A 17648-nucleotide genomic window follows, 5' to 3' on the forward strand; every position below is an offset into this window, starting at 1 on the left:
TTTCCAAGTGAAAAAGGAGCGAAATTACTAAATAAATGAATAAATGAAGTGTATAAGATTTCGTGGCTATCCTTATTTTATTGTTTCATTTATTTTTTATTTACCATTCTTCGTTTCCCTTTATTTCTACTTTAACTTATTCTACTTTATTTAATAAGCATTCCCTTTAGATATAAAATACACTTTAACGAATGATATAATAAGTAAGACTAGAATTCGAGAGAAAATTAAAAAAAAAGAAAATACAATCATTTTTTTAGCATATAATTTCATTTGTCTATATTAAAATCTAGCAAAGTTTTAAATTTCCTATAGTCGATAGTCAACGTAATATGCAAAGTGTGATTTTTCATTTAAGTTACTCAGGTTCAGTAACATTAAGTTAAAAAAAAAAAAAAGTAACTAGAAAACTGGAAAAAAAATTCGTTCTCTCTTTTCACTTTTTTACCCGAGGGATAAAGATAATAATGCTGCTTATGTTTCATAAGTTGAGGCAATAATCTGTGAATTTCGTCATTCTCAATTTAACAATTTTTTTTCCCTAACAAAAGAACCTACATCGCATTAAAACTCAATCAAAAAAAAAAAAGAAAAAAAGGAAGAAAAAATTCCCTCCTCTTCTTTCTCTCATGAAATATTCGCATTTTCAAATTTTCATTTTAGATAAAAATTTAAATATGAATTTCATCGTTATGACAATAAATTTTCTAAACAAATAAAGTGAAACATTGTAATATTACGAATATAAGAACACGTTCATTAAAAAAAAAGGAAACAAAGAAGATTTTTAAGAAAAAATTGCATCTCTGGATATTGATAATTAGAATTAAAATTAATTTTCTATTAAATTTTATATAGAATAAATTTTAATTTGTTCTCATTAAACATTTTAAGGAAATAAAATCTTTACTTAATAATTAGAACTTTAAAATCTTTTCCCCACTTCCTTATTATTATTATTATTATTTGTTTTGTAATTAATTACATTATTTATTATACTTACATAAAACATTTTTTTAATAGAAATAAATAATTTTTAATAATTAAAATCAAATATAATTTAAAAGGATCTTCATTTAGAATTTTATATTCTTGGATTTTTTTTTTATTTTCGGTTTTAATCAATCTTGAGATATTGAGACGTTAAAATACTAAAAATTGAAATGTTTACATTAAAAGTAATTAATATAAAAGACAGAATAAAAGGATATATTTAATATGAGAAATATGTTTGAAATTCTATAAAAAAAAAAAAAATTATTTATCATACTTAAAATATAGAACGGATGATGAGAAAAGGAACAGGAAAGTTTGTGCAGCTGTCGCTGTCACGTGACTGGCATGATGCAAAGAAAGCTTTGCAAAAGATTCAGGTCAGAACCATCATCTTGTGACAAATCGTCTTATTCTAAGGAACTATTTCGCAGATTTGATTCAACGTATTTTACTTTCTTTCTTTTTTTTTCTATATTGTACAGATTGCACATAAGTCTTTGATTGGACTGTCAGGCACTAATGTCACAGAAATACTCTATGACTTTACTAAACGCAAGATATACAGTTTTTGAAGCAAGAAAAGAAAACTTGATGTTTTTTCCCTTTCCGTTTACGTTTCAAACTATAACTACATTAAAGAATGTTTTTCGTAAGAACACTTNGTGATAACAAAATTGAATAAATATAGCCTACACCATTACGTTTATGCTTATTTTTACTTGTAAGCAATTTTTTTTATGCCGAATGTAATTACAAATTAAAACTATTTTTTTTAAAGCTAATTTAATTTATTTTTCTTAATTAGAAATTAATTAGCGCAACTACTGTAATTATTTATTTAGTAATAATTAATTAGTTGTGTCGATTAAATTTAAAAGTGTTTTAATGAGTGAAAAAATTAAAACTCACATAAATAAATACTAGCATTTTTTACATACTGAAAGAATAAAATCTTTAACAACCATCCACTGGATTCTTTCACTTATAGAATGGAATTGGATTTTCCTCGTGAGACATCAGAGCAATATAGGGTATATGATTGCCCTCATTTTTGCCTATTACGGCTAAGCCAGACCTTCAAAGTGATAGTAGGGAAAGGAGAAGAAACGATAAACGAAGATTGATCCACACTTTTCATTAAAAAAAAGAATAAGAAGATCCGGATTGAATTCGAACTCGGAGCTTTCGCAGCTTTAGTAAAATCTTATGCCAGTAACTTATATTTATAAATTTTTACTTAATCGTAATTAAGATATGGTTTAATCAATGTTCAATGCATGAAGAATTTTACGTTATGATCTTCTCGATGGCAATCCTATTAATTATGATAACGAGCTGTATACAAGATTGCATACAGAATGAATAATCTAAGCTCGCATCATTTTAGAGATAATATTAAACAATTCGGAATTAGGGTGTACTTTGTAATCATCCATTCATATAGAATAACGATTATAGAAGTATAAACAGTATTTATTTATAGGTCATTTCATTTACAATGTAAATGACATTAAGTGAAATGTAAATATATTATAGTATTGAATAATAAAACATGATATTATTGTATATTCAACACTTTTCACAAAAAATTATATAAGAAACCAAAGTTCAAATTATTCACTCGACTCCAAACAAAACTTTGAATAGAATTTATTTAGAATTTTTTAAAGAAAAACTGCAATGCAATATTTTATTAAATTAACTTAACAAGCACGAAAAATATTATTATTGTAGAAGCAAAATAAGTTATTTAGAATTTTCTACAGAAAAATACAATGTAATATTTTATTAAATCATCTTAACAAGCACAGAAAATATTATTATTGTAGAAGCAAAACAAGTTTTGACAAGGAAAGTCCTAAAGATATAAACCAAGACAATAAAGAACAAACAAGCAGTCAGTTGTTAGTGTTGGCATCAGATGACGGTAATCCCCTCTTTCGACAGGTCGATAGAAACGACCCCTTTGCAAAGGAAGAAGAAAATTAGGTCAAGTGAGAGAAGAGAACAATAAGGTGGAATAGTGAGTGATGGAGACCTGTCGACAGTGTAGAAGCAGCTCAAGTGGCTATGGAAGAAAAAGTGCCCCCTGGCCGATAACAAGAAATGAATGACACCAGGAGTAGTTGGCCGCATACTGACAGAGAATGGTGCAAGAAACTTGTCAAGTAGCTGATGGATTATTGTTTCTTGTCCTTTCATCCAATAGTAGAACAGATGTGTTCTGTCTACAAACCTGCCGGTAATGCTTTATGAGGATTTCTCGCATGCACATTATACAAACGGACAAATATTATTAATGACTGTTTCTATTTTTGTAATAAAAACGTTGCTATACCAATAAATTACACGATGAATGATTTTTGATATCTCTATATTTTCTCAACAATGAGCGGTATCACATTTGTAATGAATCAAACATATAAATTATCGTTATTTTCTTGACTTATTTTTCTCATAGACGTCTGGTGTTTATTGTTTCCACTTATTGAAAACAATCAATTCTTCTGTCTATCATTAAACTAACAACAATTATAAGTAATATATATGTCTTTTCTACTACAGTTTAGTTATATTAATTAATATTATTTTAATATTTACTTAAAGTATTCATATTCTGGAGATTAAAGCTATAAATAAATAATAATTTTAATTAATTTCGAAAATAAATCCTTTTGAAGTTTTAAATTAAAAATTGTTACTTATAATAGAATTCATAATCTTATAATCAGTAATATTAATAAATCTCTTCATTATTATTAAAAATATTTTTAGATTAAAGTTAATTATTTTCCTGAATGCTTTGTCCTTCTACAGCTTATAGAATAAGAAACAAATCAAACTAATTATAATAATATTAAAGCGTAAAAAAATAAAATTCGCAAACATATTGTATATTAGAAATCTTAACATTGTGAATAGAACATATTGATGAATGCTCTTTGAACAAGATAAAAAAAGAGTCGATCTTTTGAGTCTTTTAATAACATTTCTACTAGTGAATTGGATTGATAAAGTGCTGATCCAACATAGAGAAACTGAAGCCGTAATAGCTTTTGAGCAGAGGGATCGAGGAACAAATCCAATAGAGACAATCTTGAATTCGTGTGATAAAATATACAATATTTATATATATGTATTTACAATAAAAGCTCGTATCAGCAATAAAAAGTCTCGGGAGGCGATTGCCCTTTCGTCATTTCCTGGATCAGCGATTACATTCGTGATCTGTTTTACATTGAACAATCAACTTCAATTATTTTAAAATTTATGAGAATTCTTGAAATTGTATTTAAGATTTTATACACGCAACTGATTATTTATTTGTATGACATAAAGTTATTTTTAAATTTCTAAGATATTTTATAGGTTTTTCAAGGTATATAAAATAAATTATTGTATCTAATGAATAATCTAAGAAATAGCTAATATTAAAATTATTATTATAAAAGTGATAACAAAATTGAATAAATATAGCCTACACCATTACGTTTATGCTTATTTTTACTTGTAAGCAATTTTTTTTATGCCGAATGTAATTACAAATTAAAACTATTTTTTTTAAAGCTAATTTAATTTATTTTTCTTAATTAGAAATTAATTAGCGCAACTACTGTAATTATTTATTTAGTAATAATTAATTAGTTGTGTCGATTAAATTTAAAAGTGTTTTAATGAGTGAAAAAATTAAAACTCACATAAATAAATACTAGCATTTTTTACATACTGAAAGAATAAAATCTTTAACAACCATCCACTGGATTCTTTCACTTATAGAATGGAATTGGATTTTCCTCGTGAGACATCAGAGCAATATAGGGTATATGATTGCCCTCATTTTTGCCTATTACGGCTAAGCCAGACCTTCAAAGTGATAGTAGGGAAAGGAGAAGAAACGATAAACGAAGATTGATCCACACTTTTCATTAAAAAAAAGAATAAGAAGATCCGGATTGAATTCGAACTCGGAGCTTTCGCAGCTTTAGTAAAATCTTATGCCAGGGAATTTTATAATTTATGAACAATAAATTTTTATTTTTAAATATATTCGATGCTCATAAAACGCAGCTTAAGTCGCAAATTTTACTACAATTTTTAGGATATCCATCATTTTAATATCCTTCGTTCCATATTCATTGAATTTTTCATTCCCTTGTAGAATATAATTCATTCCCTTTTATGTATTATTTCAAATGCCGTATACAAATGTCAAACTAAATAAAAGATAATTTAACGTATTATAATGGTTAAATTAAGTCAAACTTAAGTGTAAAAATTTATTTTTAGTTTATATAAAAGCATTTGTCGTTTTTTTTTTATTTTACAAATTAAGATTATTTCTTTCATCACAAAAGTTTTTACGATCTTTAAAATAATCAAATTCTTCTTTTCTTCGGATAATAATTTATCTTTTCAAATGTATTTAATATTCATTTAAAAAAAATAATTTTATCGTTGTCTAATGATTTATGATCAAGTCCTTTACGAAGTTTTCATATGATTATTACTATTTTAATATCATTAATTACTATATAATATTTAATATTAATAATACATTCTAAATAGAAATAATAATCAACTACTTCAAATATATCAAAGCCACAAACCGAAATAACGTTAAAGACGATTCTTTCAATTTCCACAAAGTGATGGCATCAATTACGTCATAGTTTGTCATCACACAAGAGCTGTCATTTTCGAAACGAAAGTTTTATTGATTTCACTTGAACATTTTTTCTGGAAATAAATAAAAAGAAAAGAAATCTTTCTTATATAAATTTTTATAAATGAAGTTTCATCAATAATCTTTAATAATAACTTATTAAATACAATTATAGTATTCACTCATTTGTTTTCTAAGAAATTAATGTTTCAAGTTTATGATTAATTTGAAACTTAAAAATTTTATAATCTTAGAAATATATTAGATTAAATGTAAATAAATAATTTAATAATTTTCAGTAGATTTATCTGACGTTATAATTTTTTTTCATGTCATAGATTTATTCAGGAGAGCTGAAAGTGCAAAAATGTGGCTTCAAACACTTTCAAAAGCCATAAAAACACATGAATTTATAAAACAAATAAGAATAAATTTTTCATAACTTATTAAATAAAACTTTAAATCGCTTCACATTTTTTTTAAATAAAAAATATTTTAGTTAAATTTTATAAGGTATGCCATGAAAAATTAAATTAATGGTATTGATGGCATTAAAAATAATATATCAAAAGATGAGGATATTCAAAATGTATTATAGTTAATTAAGATCAAGTTCAAAAATTTGAACTTGATCTTAATTATAATCTTTGAACTTGATCTTAAATTATAATCTTCTGAGGAATTTATGAATTGGAAATATTTAATAATTTTAAAAGTTTCCTATTTATCTAAACTAAAATCTAGAGGAAACAAATTGTTTTCTTTATAAATGTTAAGTTAAAACTTTAAATTCTTTAAGTGTATAATTATTAAGATATAAATACTTTTTCTCATAAGAGTTATATATGATTTTTATATACTTTCATCTAAGAGTTACTAATATCTTTTTAATCACTTCAGATAAACTTTGTTAAACAATCTAGTAACTCCTCACGACTCATTAATACTTTTGAATATCCTAGAAGTCGCTAGAATAATTATGAGATCCTAGATATCTTAGACATATGAAACCCTTAGGTAATACAAATTAGAAATTAACGTCATCATCTACTGTTAAAATTGTTAAACTTCTCTAGGGAATATTTATTCAGGAAGAAATAAAGTACTGGTAAATGATTTAGGGGAACTACACTTTGTGTAAACAATACTAAACCCTATTGGGAATTAAAAAGTATTTGTTATCTTAATTGTTTTGAGAGATTGATGATGTTATGATATATCAAGGTTAATAATTTACAAGTATTTATAGAGATTAACGTCGATGGAGATAGTAGATATATTGTTTTAATTGATTGTTTCATTAGTTTCCGATTTGTAAACAACTTATTTAAATGGTTAAAAACTTCAGGAAAAATTAAAAGATTGTAGATTATTAGTTTAATTGATTGTTTCTCAACTTTTCAATTTACTAATAATTCCAAAGATGAACGTAAACAACAGGAACGATTTCTAGAAAGGAGTAAATATTTTAGGCTATGACACAATATTAATTAGCACCTATATTATACAATACTTCGATTGTTTTCAGAGATTGATGATGTTTTGGTTTTTCCAATGCTTATGCCGAGCTTATCGAAACCCATTAAACCCTCTTATCTGCCCTTTTACTTAGGAAGTGAAACAAAACGGACCAGATAAGCTGAGTCATCCATCAGACGTGGCCATCAGTCAAACCAACAGAAATGACAAGGTGCCAAGCGTGGCCACCTCACCAAGAGAATGCAAATCGGTTTTTCTTGCAAAGAAGAGAGATTTTCCGAGAGAAAAGTTGGTTTAGGATTTGTCGGTTGGCCAAGTTCCGATGTCATAAAGTTTGCAGTGTTTGATTGATGAAGTGTCATTTTGTTCCACTATAACTGTTATGTAATTTTATTCTCCTGATTATTGAATATTCTAGACATTAAATAACACGGACAAGTACAAACATATAATTTAACGCAATACGAACAAACCATACATACTTAAATTTTTAATCAATATTTTTCTATATTGTTTAATTATATAAATTAATAAATTTTATATAATAATTATGATGTTATTAAAATAAAATTATTTGAAAACGAATTCTTATTACTATGTGTAAAAGAAACGCAATGGTTTTTGGCTTGAGGTGAGGATGACCTTCTGCCTGATGCAGTGTAAGTCATTACATGAGGATCTAGGTTTCTGTCATCTTGTCAAAACGCTGTGTGTTCATGCTGTCTGACTCTATGCGTAGGGGATCTGACATGTCACTGCCAACATCTTAAAGCTTTTCATCAAAAAGCCGATCAATAATTGTGAACTACAGCTTTACTTACCATTTGCTCTTTCTAACTGTAATAGTTAAATATATTTTTAAACTTCTTTAACTAGAAAGAAATTATTACTTTTTAAATACTCGTTATTTTAACAATTTTTCATTCTAATATTTGTATTTTTCTTTTGAATTTTATTTTTAGCAAAAGATTTAAACTTTTACAATCATTTTTCATTTCTGCAAGGCAATAAAATAGAATTTATACCTTTTTATATATTTTCTTTTCTAAATCTCCAAAAACTCTTTCGTTATTCTTAATAGCTTTTGGGCATTAATCAGGAATCATCGTTTTATTATAAAGTTAATAATATTCAAAAATAATATATCACTACCTGAGAATTTAATGTCCTTTTCTTTTATATTCTTTTTTTTTTCTATTAGTGTGTATGAAAGTTTGCAATTTTTTACCTTCTAAATTTTTATTTTCATTTATTTATTTATTCATTTATTTTTTATTCTCTTGAATACAGTGAACAGTTTAAATTATTTTATTATTAAAATAATGGATTTTATAACGTCCATGTTTTTTCAATTTGTAAAATGAGAAATTCTCTGACAAATTTAACAACTTTATAATGTAATCATTTTTATAACAGTCTTCAAAATATTAAAAAAAAATCCAGTAAATAGCAAGGTAGAATAAAGGAAGCACAATTCTTTCACTAAAAAAATTGCTTCGTATTATATGACAGAAATTCGAACATATTTTCCAATGTAATATTTTCTAATATTGTTTATAACAAAAAATATCTGTCTTATTCAGGTTTCTTTTTACAAAAACAAGAAAGAGTTCTTTTACTTCTCTATACCTTCCAATCAGAGATCTTTGACCTCTGTCACTCCAAGTACAGACAGACCATCTTTGCGGCAGATGGTTGGACTAATTATAATCTTTGAACTTGATCTTAAATTATAATCTTCTGAGGAATTTATGAATTGGAAATATTTAATAATTTTAAAAGTTTCCTATTTATCTAAACTAAAATCTAGAGGAAACAAATTGTTTTCTTTATAAATGTTAAGTTAAAACTTTAAATTCTTTAAGTGTATAATTATTAAGATATAAATACTTTTTCTCATAAGAGTTATATATGATTTTTATATACTTTCATCTAAGAGTTACTAATATCTTTTTAATCACTTCAGATAAACTTTGTTAAACAATCTAGTAACTCCTCACGACTCATTAATACTTTTGAATATCCTAGAAGTCGCTAGAATAATTATGAGATCCTAGATATCTTAGACATATGAAACCCTTAGGTAATACAAATTAGAAATTAACGTCATCATCTACTGTTAAAATTGTTAAACTTCTCTAGGGAATATTTATTCAGGAAGAAATAAAGTACTGGTAAATGATTTAGGGGAACTACACTTTGTGTAAACAATACTAAACCCTATTGGGAATTAAAAAGTATTTGTTATCTTAATTGTTTTGAGAGATTGATGATGTTATGATATATCAAGGTTAATAATTTACAAGTATTTATAGAGATTAACGTCGATGGAGATAGTAGATATATTGTTTTAATTGATTGTTTCATTAGTTTCCGATTTGTAAACAACTTATTTAAATGGTTAAAAACTTCAGGAAAAATTAAAAGATTGTAGATTATTAGTTTAATTGATTGTTTCTCAACTTTTCAATTTACTAATAATTCCAAAGATGAACGTAAACAACAGGAACGATTTCTAGAAAGGAGTAAATATTTTAGGCTATGACACAATATTAATTAGCACCTATATTATACAATACTTCGATTGTTTTCAGAGATTGATGATGTTTTGGTTTTTCCAATGCTTATGCCGAGCTTATCGAAACCCATTAAACCCTCTTATCTGCCCTTTTACTTAGGAAGTGAAACAAAACGGACCAGATAAGCTGAGTCATCCATCAGACGTGGCCATCAGTCAAACCAACAGAAATGACAAGGTGCCAAGCGTGGCCACCTCACCAAGAGAATGCAAATCGGTTTTTCTTGCAAAGAAGAGAGATTTTCCGAGAGAAAAGTTGGTTTAGGATTTGTCGGTTGGCCAAGTTCCGATGTCATAAAGTTTGCAGTGTTTGATTGATGAAGTGTCATTTTGTTCCACTATAACTGTTATGTAATTTTATTCTCCTGATTATTGAATATTCTAGACATTAAATAACACGGACAAGTACAAACATATAATTTAACGCAATACGAACAAACCATACATACTTAAATTTTTAATNTATAATATATTTCAAATTTTCAGTCTTAATTTTAGTATTAACTAATAAAATGATAATAGGAAAAAAAATCAGAAAAAAAATTATTAAATAATGCAAGTAACTTTTACTTTGTTGACTCATTAATTTGTATTCCAGCTTTAAAAGAAATGTAAACCTTGAAAATCTTTTTAAAAAATCTGAAAGAAAAATAAAAATAAAAAACTGTATGAATCAGCTCAACAAAATTGATGATTATTTGAATAATTAATTTTTTACAACATTTTTAGAAAACTTTTTTGTTCTAAATATGATTTTAAAAAAAACCTGTAGGAATAATGGATTCATCAAAGCATGAATAATAAACTTATTTTGGATAATTACTTGAATTATTTAGTTTTTCTTACTCTTGAAAAAAAATTTGTTTTGTTATCTTGTTTAGATACTTACCGCTAATTGAAATTTCATTTTATATATATAATTGATTACACATAAATAGTCTAGTAAGTACTTAAAGAAAAGCACATTTAATAAAATTGCCTGTAGGTGTTTTTCTAAAAAGAAAAGGCTGAATTAATTACTTATGTATTTTGATTACTTTTGAAATTTCAAGTATCAGAAAAATTATTAATTATAAGCTAGAATATTTACAATTAATACTGTTAAAAAATACGCAATAAGCCACTTATTCAAATTAAAAACAAAAAATACAATAAAAAATATCACAGTGTCTTTATTATAGGCCCAGTAGTCATTCTCACATCTCAGGAACAAAATCACACAGCAGAGTTGACCTGTCAACTCTGTTATTGAAGACGTTTACTTTTTTAGTGTTTTTTCTCTCTTTAATTCAATGTCCTGGTTTAACAATTAATAATAGTAAAATATTATTAATTGTAATTTCATTATTATACCACTACCAGATAGACATTTACAGATAATTTTTTGCATGCCTAGACGAGGGAAAACATCTTTAAATGGGCGACTCTTCTGTGTGGTTTTATTGTTCAGAGGTATGACAATGACAACTCTAATGAAGACACTGCGAATATTTTTTCTGTTTTTATTCGAATAGAATATATTTAGCCTTATAACAAATAGATTTGGCATCAGGAAGGACATCCTGCATTAATACCTATGCATCGCGCCACCACCTTGTACACAGGTATTATATATGCTGTATTCTGTATATCTTGTATTTTGTTTCTCTCTTACTCCCATCAATAAATGTGTTGCTGGCGCCCATGATCCTACCCCTTCACCACCTATTCTATCTCTCTTTCCATTTCACCTTCACCCTTCTCCTAAACCTCTCTTTCCTTCTCATTTCACCCTCGAGCGATACCACTGAGTAGTCTCGAGCTTTCACCACCTTCCCAGTAATAATAATAATAGTAATACCTATGCCATTACAACACAATTATTGACAAACCACGGGAACTTTAAGGCCTATCTCTATAGGTTTGGCCATAGCATTACTCCTACTTGTGAATGTGATGGCACTTCTAATCAGAATAACAAACACTTGATATACGACTGCAAGAAATTTCAACAACAGAGGAACAAACTGATCCAAGCTGTTCTTCAAGAATGCATTGCCTGGCCGTGCGACACTAGTGTTTTAATTGAAAATAAAAACATCTACAATGAACTCACTGCTTTTGTTTCAGCCACAAAGGCGCTAGAACTCAACACTAGCAGGTAGCTGGTTCTTTTCAACACGGGAATTGAGTTGTTTGTTCTTTGTGTACAATTGTTTGTTAGCATTTTTAAGCAGCTGTGTCTATTCCAAGTGGGAATTTAAATACTGCTGCCGCCTTACATTCCAAATGTACATTATTTTGTTATGTTTTTATATCTTGTAATTTTGTGGTTTTAAAATAAACTACATGATGCGGCTCATGACCTCCCTCTTCCTCTTATTTTCTCTTCCTACTGTCTTCACCCTCTTTCGGCACCTGCCAAATACCTTTCACTTACGTCTACCTTCTTCTCACTTCTTTTCATTCCCTTTGAGGATGTACCTACGAGTAATGCCTCCTATCACCTTTCATATATATACAACTAAAAGTAATACCTATGCCAAAACTACATGGAATGTCTGCTAGATACAAGTGTTATAACTGTGTTACGACGTCCCCGCGAAGCGATGCGCAGTCATGTCGCCCGAAAACTGTCAAATGAGCAGGGGCTACCGAACCAAGGACGGGTTCGGATAAAGAAGTTAGTCCAGAAAGAGAAGAGGAAGAAGTCAATTATAAGAATAGATACTTTAAACATCGGAACATTGAATGGGAAGAGTAGAGAGTTGGTTGATCTTATGCAAAAAAGGAGAGAGAACATTTTGTGCCTGCAAGAGACAATATGGAAAGGAAATAAAGATAAAGAACTTGGTGAAGGGTACAAGCTGTTTGTGAATGGAGCGAATAAGGGAAAAAGGAATGGAGTTTATATCGTAATTGATAAAGTTCTAAAAGACAGAGTCTTTGAGGTTAAACGGAGATGTGATAGAATTAAGAGCGTTAAGTTGGACGTTGGTGGAATTTTCATTACGATTGTGTGTGTGGATGCTCCTCAGCCAGGTAGTGGAAAAGAAGAAAAGACAAACTTTTGGACAGATCTTGACCAAGTTATAACATGTGTTCCTACGAACGAGAGATTAATCTGTGGGTGCGATTTAAATTGTCATGTTGGGAAGAGGAAGAATGCGGAAAGAAGAGATCTTGGGAGGTGGAGTGCGGGAGAAAGGAATGGAGAGGGAGAAAAACTAGTCGATCATGCTGTGGCTTTTGAGCTTGTGCTAGTTAACACTTACTTTGTGAAGAAAGCGAATCAACTGGTTACATACATGAGTGGAGGTAGATCCAGCCAGGTTGATTTTTTCTTGTGCCGCAGGAGACATCTGAGTGAAGTGAGAAACAGTAAGATGTTAAATGGAGAAATATTGCTGAGAGTTCTCCTGGTAGATTGTGACTTTCTTATGGGTCATTGTAAGAATTGTGTTAGCCAGATTGAACAAAGGATCAAATGGTGGAAATTGAAAGAGGAGGGATTAAGGAAAGAGTTTAAGGTAAAAGTGTTAAAAGAAATCCAGTTCCCGGTTGATGTGCAAACATGGTGGTTGCCGAATAGTATTTGCATTTTGAAAATTGGAGAAGAGGTTTAGGGAAAAACTTCAGGGAAGAGATCGCCAGAAGGAAATGAACTTTGGTGGTGGAATGCTGAGGTACAATCCGCAGTTAAACAAAAGAAAGAAGCAAAGAAAATGTAAGATTTGATGGGAAGGCCTGAAGATAAAGAAACTTCTCATTTGGCAAATAAAATAACTTAAAAGGCGGTGGCTATTGCGAAAGCAAAGGCTTTAGAAGAGACTTATAAAGTTTTCGAAAGGAAAGGTGGTGAAAGGTAGTTGATGAGAATTGCCAAAGCAAGAGATAAGGCATCAAAAGATTTTACCTCTATTAAACTAATTAAAGATGATAAAGCAGTTGTATTACAAGATTGCGAAAGGGTAAAGGAAAGATGGAAAGTGTATTTTAGGAATTTATTGAATGAAGAACTCCCAGAACTTTATACGAGAATGGAGAGGCAAATAAAGGAGTGGTGCAAGATATTAGAAGAAGTGGAAAGTGTGCTTAGGAAAATGAAGATGGAGAAAGCAGTAGGCACTGATCGGATTTCGGTTGAGGCTTGGAGAGGTTTGGGTAAGGAGGGAATTGATATTCTATGGGACCTTATGAAGAAACTCTGGCAGCAGGAGAAGATCCCAGATGAATAGAGAAAGAGCATTCGTGTGCCGATCTTTAAAGGTAAAGGGGATGTACAGAATTTTGGAAATTACAGAAATATAAAAATATTGCCCCATACTATGAAGATTTGGGAGAAAATTTGTAGAAAGAAGGATTAGGCAGGAATCTGAGATTGGAGAGGAACAGTTTGACTTTTTGCCGGAAAGGAGTATGACTGATGCTATTTTTTCTTTAAAATAGCTGATGGAAAGGCACAGAGAAATGCAGGAAGATTTGCACATGTTGTTCATAGATCTAGAAAAGGCGTATGATAGGGTACCAAGACAAGAAATATGGAGATGTTTGAGGGAAAAGAATGTTCCAGAAAAATATGTTAGGCTCGTCAAGGAAATGTACGAGGGAGCAGAGACCCAAGTTAAGAGTAGTGTGGACAATACAGAAGGGTTTTTCGTTAATGTTGGTTTGCATCAGGGATCGGCCCTTAGCCCTTATTTGTTTGACCTGATAATGGAGGTGTTGGTGTGTAATATGAAGTGTGAGGCTCCGTGGAGCATGCTGTTTGTGGATGATATTGTGCTGTGTGAACTTTCCCAAACCAAGGCTGAGAAGAAACTGGAAGATTGGAGGAAAGTTTTGGAAGAAAGGGGCATGAGGATTAACAGAACTAAAACAGCTTATATGACTCTAAATGGTAGAGATGAGTGTAATATATTAAAATCCAAAATGTGCCGCTTCCTTTTGTTCCGAGTTTTAAATATCTTGGGACATTTGTCGAGATGTGAGGAGGATTGAATTCGGAGGTACAGCATAGAATTCAATGTGGATGGATGAACTGGAGGAAGCTGAGCGGCGTGTTATGCGACAGGAAAGTTAGCTGCAATCTGAAAGGAAAATTGTATAAATCAGTTGTTAGATATACAATCAATGTTATATGGAGCTGAGACAGAAGCAATAACAAGAGCCCAAGAAAGAAAGATGGAAGTGGCGGAGATGAGAATGTTGAGATGGATGTGTGGAGTGTCAAGGAAGGATAGAATAAAGGAATGATTTTATTAGAGGTTCTGTTAAGGTCCCTTGAGCAAAAAAAATGCAAGAATGTAGGTTGAGGTGGTTTGGCCACGTAGAGCGAAGAAGTGACAATTATGTTGGAAAGAAGATTGGAAAACTGGTAGTAAGGAAAGAGGAAAAGAGGAAGACCAAAGATGCGTTGGAAAGATAATGTGGAAGAACATTTGAACCAGAGGGGACTTAAGAGAAAAGAAGCCGTTGGTACGGAAAAATGGAAAAAACGTATTAGAGAAGGAAACGCCGACCCCATATAAACATGGAAAAGGTGAAGATAAAGAAGAAGAAGAAGAAGAAGTTACATACTACTTATATGAATCATCTTTTAAAGGTATTTTTGACTAGTTATGAATATTGACATTTATTAATTAATGATATAAGAAAAATTATAAAATATTTTACTAGGTACACCGCGTGACTTTGTCGTATCGCAATAGAATTAAGGCGGAGTGTTGCGTTTTTTGTAATTAAAAATTTTAAAATTCGTATTAGTATATATAAATTATCTTTCGTACCATCTAACCCGAGCACTTATGCGTATTTGAATGTGTGTGTGAGGGCATGCGTGTGAGAATGGGAGAGAAAGACAGTGTGCGTGTGTCTATGTGTGATCAGAAAAAACATTTGCTCGCCACACGAAACGAAAATCCATACACTTGCCGACACGGAGAGACTTGTGTTTAGTTCGTTTTACGTGCCTACTTTCCGTTAAGCATACTGTGAAGGTCTGAAACCCTTTTTCTGTTTTAGAACAGTATAAACCTCATGATTTTCTTTGTAAAACGAAAAAGGGGGCCTTCTGTGGTCAATGACCGAGACGCTCTCCTCGAATAAAAAAAATGTTAAAATATCAATAACAGAAATCTCCTCCATTTGTTTAACGGTAATTCTATAGACGTTAATATCAACAAGACGGGAATAAGAGATGTTCCTTATCCCCTCTTTGGTTGCACGTGGCACGTGGCTACAGCAATAAAGTCATATGCGACGTTTGATATAAACAATATCTAGATCGTTGACCAGTTTACAGAAATTATTGTCAGCTGAATGTTAATTTATGGATGAGAGCCGTCAAACTTATAGAAATTTATATTATAAAATCATATCTTCTAGATACCAATATCAATAAATTAAACAAACTTCTCTGTGCCAGTGGTCCGTACTAGCTAGATCCAGACATCAACACATTAACAGGTGTGCGTATAAATCATTAATAATGTCATAGTTCTCACCCCCTCAAATTTGGTATAAAGAGGGCTCACGGCCCGTTATCGAGGTGGCCTTCAAGACATCAGAAAACAACGGATCAACTGCCTTTAAACACTGACCGCCGACGACGGACGACTAAGCAAGATCCCACTATTCACAACTTAGTAAGTAGAACTCTCTCTTTTCTCTCAGGTGGTCTAGGGCTAAATTAAGGATAGATATTAATGAGGGACAGAGCCTCCTTTTTGTCAGAAATACTCGAGACACAATCCAGTTAACCACCTATTGGAACTTCGGTTTGAAATTATTATTATTATTAATCTTATTATTTATATCCTTTTTGTATAGCCTTTACTAATTAAATTTATATAATATCGTAAACATGTGTGTTTACTCGTACTTGGCCAACACCTTATCGACTTATCCGCGACCTCCCACTCGATTTTCGCCCTCCTAAATTGCCATCCACTGACCCTGTGAGCGGAACTCACCTTCCCGTTGTCGGAAAACGGTTTAAGCTTTGATGCTTAAACCCCGATTCTCACAATACAATGCTGTTTTTTCGTTCCCTAAATTCCATTAGGAGCGCTCAATCGCGTCAGGAAATATGGACATTGTCATTTTGACCCAACTGTGTCTTAATTTTTATTACATTTCTGGATTCCTCGTCGTAATTAATGAAAAAATGGAAATGTTTTATCAAAATTGGCCGATCAAATTTTGAAAACAAACGCAATTCGGTAAGCCACATAGAAAATGGTTTTCTAACGCTTCGACTGAAATACTTTTTTAACGTATTAAGTTTCATAACAATATTGTTTAAATAAAAATTTGATGTTTCATGCAAAAATATAAAAGTCTGTACACAATATACTAATTATGTAATCTTATGGTATTTATTATTAACAATAATTATGGCATTATCCGCGATAAAATATATTTTAAAATAATTTTTTATAAGCAGACATTATAAGTCATTTTACTTTAAAGTTTTATAAGTTATTACTTTTAAAATTTGTTTGTATAGAATATAAAATGACAAGAAAGTATATTTTTATAATTATTGTTTTATATGCATGTAAATAACTCTAAAAGATAAAGGATAATAATTAGTTATGTAGTTTAAAATAGTGTTTGTTAGTATTTTCAATTTTATACTCTGTACCTCCTTTAGTTTTTCAAAAGAATTATAGGGTTTACTGTTAAACCTTTGCAGACTTTATTCCAAGATACATGAGTAGATAGCAAATATTGGTGAAACACTCATCTAAACATATTTGTTTGAATTTTCTGGAGTATGCACAACTCAGAATGTTTCTACAAGTTTATAAAAATAAAGCATCAAAAGGTTTGAAAAAGTTGTTGTATTGAAAAAAATTAACATTTATCCTAATGTTAAATTTAAAATTAAACACAAAAATGTTAACAAATCTTATAGAATAAAACTGTTTAAGTATCAATTTTTAAAGT

The 17648-nt window shown here is 29.8% G+C and overlaps 1 pseudogene; it reads left to right on the plus strand.

Annotated features, from left to right (window-relative positions):
- Positions 1-12247: 12247 nt before the first annotated feature.
- LOC111640180 lies at positions 12248-15123 on the plus strand (annotated as a pseudogene).
- The last annotated feature ends 2525 nt before the right edge of the window (positions 15124-17648 follow it).

Source organism: Centruroides sculpturatus, unplaced genomic scaffold (assembly GCF_000671375.1).
Source record: "Centruroides sculpturatus isolate CEXI.00-Female unplaced genomic scaffold, Cexi_2.0 scaffold177, whole genome shotgun sequence".
Lineage (NCBI taxonomy): Eukaryota > Metazoa > Arthropoda > Arachnida > Scorpiones > Buthidae > Centruroides > Centruroides sculpturatus.